Source organism: Peromyscus maniculatus, chromosome 10 (genome assembly GCF_049852395.1).
Source record: "Peromyscus maniculatus bairdii isolate BWxNUB_F1_BW_parent chromosome 10, HU_Pman_BW_mat_3.1, whole genome shotgun sequence".
NCBI lineage: Eukaryota > Metazoa > Chordata > Mammalia > Rodentia > Cricetidae > Peromyscus > Peromyscus maniculatus.
Window position 1 is genome coordinate 55,853,439 of NC_134861.1, and position 9,992 is coordinate 55,863,430.

The window sequence follows — 9,992 nt, forward strand, 5'->3', positions numbered from 1 at the left end:
GTCAACTTTCATTCTGGCAAAAGTTAGCCACTGGACAACAAAGTATCCTCGAATCAACAGGACAAAATGGACAGACAGATCACGAAACAAGAGACTACTGATTCTTGCCAAAACAAGTGTGGTTATGGCTTTATCAAAAGGCATCTTCTGAGGCCAGGACAATATGGCCCCATCCCTGAAGTGGCCTTCGCATCCGGAAAAGGTACGGTGCCCTTTTCTTCGAAGGCAGCTTAACAGGCAGAGGGCCGATGGATTCTGTTGTACAATGGAACAGCAGCTGAAAGCTCATGCCTCTCAAAAGTAGACTGGCATTTAATAGAGGGATGTGGAGAAGAAGGGGATGCTGAGATGAAGCCATATATACACAGCCAAGAAGAATGGACAGCTGAATTAAAAAACTGTCAACAATTTCCAGAATTTAAAATCCTGAATCATGACAGGACACTAGTGGAATTCAGGTGTTTCTGGTACGTGGACTGCTCTCACCCAATGTGAGGTTGAACTGTTGACCTTGTGTACATCCTACTTCACAAATGAGTCTGTCAGATACACTAAGCCTATAGGCTGAAGATGATGCCCCAACACTGCGGAGAAACCTCAGGTGACCGCCCAGGCAGCTGGCTGTTTCTGTCAACTCACAAAATTTTTTGGAAGTTGCTTGCATGCACTTCCTGTTTTTATTTTTATTAGCTACTATTATTCCCTTCTTGGGTCTCTGAGGGAGTTGAAGATTAGTTAGTTATGGTTGAAGATTAGTTAGTTATAGTTGAAAATTAATTAGGATAGAAAGTACATTAGATACATCTTGGATTTACCAAAATAGGATAGATAATGGAATTATTTTCTCTGATTTGTCAAATACCTGTTTAGGTATTTATTACTTGTATATATTGTATATAGTTATTGTACTTTTGTATATAGTTTTTCTTTTGTTAGTCATAACCTTTTGCTTTTTTTCTTTTTATTAAAATAGAAAAGGGGAAATGTGGTGGTAATCTAATTGTATTGAAATATTATTTTGATTTGTACTGAAATATTAATTTGATTGTATGTTAATAAATAAAGTTGTCTGGGGGTCAGAGCTATTAGAGCCATAGCAAGAGTGTGGCGGTGGTGGCACACGCCTTTAATCCCATAGATATCTGTGTGTTCAGGGTCAGAGCTATTAGAGCCATAGCAAGAGTGTGGCGGTGGTGGCACACACCTTTAATCCCATAAGATCTCTGTGTGTTCAGGGATACAGCCAGCATTGGAGACATATGCCTTTAAGACCTAGGGGGCTGTACATTCAGACAGTGACGAGGCAGTCATGTGTTTGGGTTTACAACCAATGAGAAGGCAGAACAACATACTTTAAAAATACGAACCGAGAGGAAGTAGGTCTCTTTTCGCGAAGCTGGGACAGCAGGAGGAAGGGTGAGATTTTAGCTCTGAGCTCTGACCTCTCGGCTTTCTCTTTTATATTGTTTCTGTGTTTCTTATTTAATAAGACGGTTGGTTACATCTACATGAGTGGGCTCTGTGGAGCCCAGTGACTATGGTGGGACACCTTACACAGCCTTGGTGCAAGGGGAGGGGCTTGGACCTACCTCAACTGAAGGGACCAGGGCTCTGCTGACACCCCATGGGAGGTGTTGCCTTGGAGGAGGTGGGAATGGGGGATGGGTTGTCGGGGAAGACTGGGGAGCCGGAGGAGGGATTAGAGGGGGGATCTGTGGCTGGTATGTAAGATGAACAGAAAATTTCTTAATAATAAAAAAGAAAAAATTAATATTTGACAGTTTTATACATATGTACAATGCATTGTGAACATAAAATTTTTTTAAAGGGATCATGAATATTGATTTTTCTCACCCCGATGCAAAGACTAAAAAGAAAGAAGAGAAAACATACAAACAAAACTGAAATGTAAACAGAATGTGAACTGCCATGGATGCAAGCCAGCAACTGAGCAAACAACCTAATTCTGCTTTCTTCTTGTTCACAGGGATTGCTCCTTGAGAACAAGGCTGGGCAAATGAGGCCTCATGCAGATCCCATTATAGACGTTCACTGATTACTTGGTTCAACCTACTTGAGGCACCAGAATCTTGGCCACATGTTACTTGGTTGATTAGTCAGGTAGCTTTCTTTAATAATACCACACGGAGTTGTGGCTTTTGGCAAGAATAGAGCTAATTCTAGCTTAATCGCCACGTAAAGTTTCCCCAAAAGCACAGTAGCCACTGACCTTCTGCTCCTGCCTGTGACACACTTTTTCACATCTCTCTTGAGTGTAATAACACACCCTGTGCTTGCTGTTTTACAGCTTTAGCCCACAGTAGATGGTTCTGTCACTACTGCCATATTACCTTGTCTGAAAAGAGAAAAATAAAGGTCAGGAGTCTATTCCTGAGACCTCTGAACTCCATTTTGTTCTGTGTCAACCACCCTTTAGTAGGAACTGCCATTCATCTCGTACGGAATGCAGATTTGTAGCACAAAGCAATTCAAGCTCTCTTTCTCTGAGTTTTCACAGTCCCCTCTCCATCGAATGAGCTATTTTCCATACTATCCAGCACAGCATCCCACTCATGTGCCATTGTTCCCTCCATACAAGTCCTTATTCTTCTTGCTATACATAATAACAGCTATTTCATATTAATCCCCTACACACAGATCAAAATTTCTTTTCCTCATTTGTTCTAATAATCATGTGGCAGAGAAGGCCACCAAGGTGCAAAGTATGACAGAATAATTCAGTATATGGCAAATTCAAGAGAACAAACACTCAGTTTTTAATAGTAAGTTGCTAATGTTCGAGCCATCAGGAAAAAAAATCAACCAAAATTTGAAAACTAGTGTTTCTTTTTAATACAGAAAATAAAATAAAAAATTTAAATGTACGGCTTTATCATCCCATTGGTTTCTACAAAGTCCAGGATGTTTCTCATTGGTTTTCCAGAAAAAGGCTTTCTCTGGAGGCTCAAATCCAGCAACTTTCTAACTGTTCTCATGACTAGTGAAGTGTTTGTCCAAATTTTTTCTAAAAGACACACCAAAAGTTGATTCCTAGTAATTCATCACCTCAAATATTATGGGTACTTTTTATGTTAACATGGCCCATTGAGAGAGGAGAATGCCGATGTGAACAGAAAAAGACCATATTTTAAGGAATTTTTGAGCAAGATTAAAAGCTCTAGAAAGTTTGTAATATCCTATATTTCCCCAGGAAGTCTTAATACAAAATCATGTAGGGAGTATATCTAAAACATCCAGATTTGATACAGATAGGCAATTAAAACCAATTACAATTGTTTATTGACACTTCATCCTAATCATAAAGCTTTTAAGTATGCAAATGTACAAGACACATATGTGTGACCATTTCGTTTTTAGTCATAACTTCACTGATTCACCATCTTCTAAAACCTGTTTTATTTTACTGCAGTATTTATTGTGCAGTTGAATTCAAAATTCTTATCAATTTTTTTTTTTTTTTTTGGTTTTTCGAGACAAGTTTTTCTGTGTAGCTTTGCACCTTTCCTGGATCTCACTCTGTAGACCAGGCTGGCCTTGAACTCACAAAGATCCGCCTGCCTCTGCCTCCCGAGTGCTGAGATTAAAGGCGTGTGCCACCACCGCCCGCCAAAATTCTTATCAATTCTAAAGACATAATATATTATTTACGTGTATTGTGTTTGGCCCACTTTGTATGCAAGACATATTTTATTTATAGATTAGCATTTGCATATTTGATCAATTACAACCATCAGCACACTACAGAACATGATATCTTAGTTTAATTCAATTTCATACTCAATTTGTCCTATCTTTAAATATTAATTCAGTAAAATGTGCATACACAATAGTCTAATAACTTTAAGTAAGAAAAAATGTAATATATTTCTAAAACTGCAGAATATTCGTGTCTTTACAAGAAGCATATAGAACTTTTACATTTAACATTAAATATTTTCATTCACCTTCAAGTTTCTTCAATAACATAAACAATGTAAGTTTGATATGAACTTTCATAGAAGAGTCAATATTTTCAACCAAAAATAAAATAGTCAAGCTGCTGTCAGTTATAAAAATTGTGTACAAATTTGTTCTGGATCTATTATCTTTGAATGGCTGTTTTATTCAGAAAATTAAAAGGGGGCCAAAATTTGATATTAGATAACTTACAGGTAAATCAAAATATGGGCTATCATTTACCACTAGCCCAACTCTGGTGCACAGCAAAAATTGACTGATCTACTTGGCAACTTTCTGAACCAGTTTAAGTGAACAAGACACAGAATACAGTTGTGCTGAGTTTCCCAATATAATAATTCCACAAAAAATAGGTATGCACTATGGCTGACTGGGAGGAACTGTGTTTGTGGTTTTTAATCTTTCATATGTATGATTAATTGCATGTATGATTAACATATTCTAGGAAAAACAGAAGCCTAAATTATTTAGAGAGAAGTCACGGTGCATAGATACTAGTTGAGATGTTTTGATGAAAGCATATCACCTGGAAAAACCCTTACCAAATTCTGTGGCTCTCTGTTTTGCTTACAACATGAAAACCCTGCATTTTTTCTTTACTGCTCATCACTTTGCCTAATTCCTATATTGCTACTTTTTCTGTTCTACTTCAGATTAGTTGTGTCAAGGATCAAATACTGAGTATGTTAGTTTTAACTTAACCTTGTTCTTAATATTGAGAGCTGATGAGAAATAATGTCTCTGGGTCTTGCCATATGAATTTATTCCATAAATATGACAAGAGCCTCTCCTTCAGAGAGTTATTCATAATATTAAATGAGCTAATGGTAAATGATGAATTTTCTGTTCTCTTAAGTGAGATCATTAAGCTATATGTATATTTTCTCCTCCATATATGCATATATGTATATTTTTTCTGTCTGAATTAATTCTCATTTTGTGATGACTTCTACAAAATTCATACTATGTAGCTTAAAATAGATTTTCCTAGGAAACAGGAAAAAATAAAATTAATATTCTGGCACAGAAGTACCTTGGTTTAAAATTGTACATCCATATGGAATTAGGTCACTAGTTACAGCAGGATAGCTGAACATTTCAGGAAGTTGCATACCCTGGATTTAAGCATTAAAGTAAAATTCTTGGGATCAAGTTTATATTAAGTAAGGTTATAGAAACCATAACAAATAAAAATAACATTAAAATCATTTGTTAAAGAATAAAATTCACTTTAAATTTACATCCTGAAGTGGAACACAACCTAATTAATAACTTTGCTTTTCTGTTTTTTATTCTCTAAAAAAGTGTTTTTAATTGAAATAGAATTATATTACTTTCCCCTTCATATCTTCCATCCAGCCTCTTCCAGATACCCTCCCTCCAACTCCTATGTCCCTGCACGTTTTTAATAGTAATAGCCTCCTCCTTTGATTATTTTTACACACTTTTTTTTTTTTTGGTTTTTTTGAGACAGGGTTTCTCTGTGTAGCTTTGCACCTTTCCTGGAACTCACTCTGTAGCTCATTCTGGCCTCGAACTCACAGAGATCCGTGTGGCTCTGCCTCCCTAGTGCTGGGATTAAAGGCGTACGCCACCACCGCCCGGCTTACATACTTTTATATGCATGTTTAAGTATGCACAAATATATAAATGCAACCATTGAGTCCATTTTTCTGGCTTGTATGTATATGGTTTCAGGGCTGATCACTCTGCACTGGATAAACAACAAAGGGCTCATCTGAGTTGTCTAATCCTCCTTCTCAAACGTCATTAGTTACTTGTAGTCCTTTGACTAGGGGTAGGGTAGGACCCCATGAAATTTCACTCTCCACATTAGCAGGTCTCTTGATACTGTCATTTTTAATGTCTTCTTTATGCAGCCATCCTAGAAGAAATTTTTTCCCTGAAATCTTTTTTTTTTTTTTTTTTTTTTTATATTCTGGTTCTCATAAACACAGGAGTTGTGATGTAAATGTATCCACATGGATTGTGCTTCCCACAATCTGGTTTGATTTCTGGTTTATGTCCAGTTGTGGTTTTCTGTGATGATCTCCGTTTGCTATATTGAGAAGACTCTTTGATAAAGGGAGGTAGCTACCCTTAGCTGAGGGAATAAAGATGAAAGACTCAGGATGTCAGGATCTTGCTGTTTCAGCAAAAGAGACAGTAGTAGATCATTTTCTAAGGTCCACTAACCATTCTCTTCTCAAATATGTTTTTTCTTTCTTTCTTTCTTTCTTTCTTTCTTTCTTTCTTTCTTTCTTTCTTTCTTTCTTTCTTTCTTTCTTTCTTTCTTTCTTTCTTTCTTTCTTTCTTTCTTTCTTTCTTTCTTCCTTCCTTCCTTCCTTCCTTCCTTCCTTCCTTCCTTCCTTCCTCCCTCTCTCTCTCTCTCTCTCTCTCTCTCTCTCTCTCTCTCTCTCTCTCTCTCTCTCTCTCTCTTTCTTTCTTTCCAAGACAGGGTTTCTCTGTGTAGTTTTGGTACCTGTTCTGGATCTTGCTCTATAGACCAGGCTGACTTTGAACTCACAAAGATCCACCTGACTCTGCCTCTCCAGTGCTGAGATTAAAGGCATGCACAACCACTGCCAGGCTCTGTTCTCAAACTTGTAAATGAATATGTCCAAAATAAGTTTTAAATTATGGACAAGTTGGGTGGTTCTAAAAAATCTAAATGTTTATATTTCATTTCATATAGAAATTACTTTTATAGCTTCTATCATATATCGAGGTATTTGAATCTATTTCACAAAGCATATCTATTGTTTCATTGACACAGTTTCCTTTTAGAAGCGCAAAATTAAGGAAATAGACTTATTTGTAGTATAAAAATCTTATATGCATGTATTTTGTGTAAAACATTTTAATGTTGAAGTCTTAAAATACAATTGTCTGATTCATCTTTTAATCATTTGCTGATGACCACTAAAAATATCCCCTTGATTTTTTTCATACACTTCACCATCTGTTTGTGTTCCTAAGATTACCTGTAAGGCTTTCTGTTAAGGAAAGATAATTTAGGAAATCTCAATGTATTAGACTAGATTTCCTTTATTCAGAATAATGTCTATATTTTATTAACTGAAATGCTTTACAGAATCCAAATAGATCTGATATAACTTTCAATATTGATTCAAATCTATTTATGTGTCCCTCATTTAAACATTTTAGTTTTACTTGATATATCACTATAGGTTCTATTTCTACAAGTTTTCCTTCAGTTACAACTGGCCAACTCTATTAATTTTAAAGCAAATAATTTTCTTTCAGATGTGAAATGTTTTATGCATTCTAAGTTTAGTCCCTTTTTCTCATTTTATTAGTATTTATTATTAATGTAAAATATTGATTTTTATTGTTTCATGTGTGTATATATGTTGATTATCTGAAATCCCCTATTATAATATCTTCTTCCCCTCCCACTTTTTTTCTTCCATTATCTCCAAGGCCTCTTACACTTTCTTATACTATCCCTGTGGAGGTTTGAATGACACTGGCCCCCTAGAGGATCACAGGCTTGGTCTCCAGTTAATGGAACAATTTGGAAAAGATTAGTAGGTGTGGTCTTATTGGAAGAGGTATGTCACTGGGGCCAAATTTTAAGGTTTCAAAAGCCCACATTATTAACAGTTATTTCTCTTTCTGCCTTATGGCTGTTTATCAAAATGTAAGTTTTTAGCTACTGCTCCAAAGCCATGTAGCCTGCTGCCATGCTCCCTGCTACGATGATTTGGACTAATCCTCTGAAACGGCACCAAACCTCCAACCAGCTCTGCTATAAGCGACTTTGGTTATGATGCTTTGTCTTGCCAATAAAGTAAGTTATGTGATATCTAGGGATTGAATTCAGTTCCTCATGTGTGAGCAGCAAGTGCATTACTTGCTGAGACATCTCACTAGCTCTGTTTTTGTTTGTTTAGTTTTGTCTTGTATTCTATTTTTTTTGAAGAATTTCATAGTGTGTCTTTTTCAAATCCAACCCTTATTTCCTCCCTTCAAATGCTTCTATTCTTCCTTCCTTTTTACCTCCTCAGCTGCCTGTGCTCTTTGTTTACAACACTCAGGTCCACTTAGGGCTAACTAGGTGTGTGTAGGTGGAAGAATATCAACTGGAGCAAGGGCAGACTCCAGGGATAAAGAAAATGGACTCTCCCTTCCTTTTCAGCCATCAGCTGACTGTAGGTTCTTAGCTAATGTTGGAACAACATGATCCCTGCCTGTCCAGTTTGAGATTTGGGGTGGCTTGATTTGTTCAGGTCTTGAACAGTTAGTCACACTCCCTATACATATTACTGTGTCATACAGACTTGTCACAGATGGCAACTGATGTTCTGCTACAGAACACTACTTCTGAATCTTCTATTTGGCCCATCTTCTTAGTTGGTACCTGAAACTTAGAGAACAGAGTGTGTGTTAGCTAAGATTTCATCTCTTGTGACAAAACAACATGATTCTACACATACCAGGAGAGGATTTATTTTGCTTCCACTTCTACTTCTTAGTTCATTACTTAGGCAAGTGTTGGCAGGAACTCAAATAGAACAGAAAACTGAGTCAGGAGCTGGAGTAGAGAGGATGGAGAAGTGCTGCCTACCGGCTTGCTTCTTCTATCTTACTCAGTCTGTTTACTTATAGGTTCCACTACCCAAAATGGGCTGGACTTTCCTACTTCAATCACCAAAATATCCTACAGGTGGATTCTTTGGAGGCAATCTGAATTAAGACACTTTCTTTCCAGACAACACCAGCTTGTATCAAGTTGATATAAAACTATCCAGCAAAGGGTGTGATATAAACATTCCATTTAGAGGTGCCTACTCAACAATCTCTGATTCTATGTACACTGATTAGTTATGGGTTTCTGTATTAATTTTCATGTCCTAAAAAAAATCCTTCTTTGATGTAGTTTGAGAGATACACTAATCTATGTGTTTGGAGATAAGATCCTAGAAGGCAGTTTATTACTATGCCCATTTAACCATATAATAATATTAGGTTCTCCTCTGGGGCCTATCAACTAACAGCCTTTTTTTTCTTCTTTTTTGTTGGTTATTTGATCATTTGTTTGTTCGTTTTTTTCTTCCAATTATTGGATACCAGGCGTATGTTAATTTTTGAGGTATGGGCTGCAAATCTAATCATAAAGTAGTTGTTTGAATAGAAGCTTACAGCATTATGAGAGCTAGCCAAAAAGTATGCAGTTTCTAGGTGAGGACTAGCCTGAATTCTCCATTTCTGGCAACTCAAGTATGAAGTAGCTTATATGTAGGGTTTAATATCAATTTCTGCTCAGTAACTATCATTAGCAAAACTTTAGTGTTTGGATGGTCTGTGGGACATCTTTGACAATTCAAAATAAAGCAACCTGTAACTGACAATGGGATTTTTATTAGATAGCCTGTGGTGTTTTAGAGAATCATTGTGGTTCCATTATAGGGTAGCTTCATTCAAACCATCTACATATCTGTATATATTTATATTTTAGGAAGCCGCTACAATATTAGATATCCATAAGGAATTTTAAAATGTCTTTAATGTTAATTATTCCTTACCATACTCCCTATTTTAACCTGCCTTTCCACCCCTGAACCCAGTTAATTCTTTCTACTATATTATACCCATTTTCTCCCTTTGTATCACCTGCTTTATCCTTATTCCCTAGAAATCCCTCCTATGACCCCTATGTAGTGGTTTATCTGTTATTTTCGATATAATGGTATCATCTTTTGAAATTGTGTGAACCTGTGCTTGGTGTACATATGTTTATAATTGTTATGTTCCCTTGGTGAATAGCCATTAATGAATATGAATTCACCTATAATGTGTCTTCTTATTAGTTTTGCTTTGGAATCTACTTTGTCAGAAATTAAACAGTTATGCTTGTTTCTTTCAGAGTTCTTCTTACTTGGAGTACCCTTTCATATCATTTAAGCCTACTTTTAGGTGACTATTGATAAAAAGTTGTCTCTTGGAGCCAACATAAAGATGCTATTTTTTAATGTAATTTGATAGTCTAT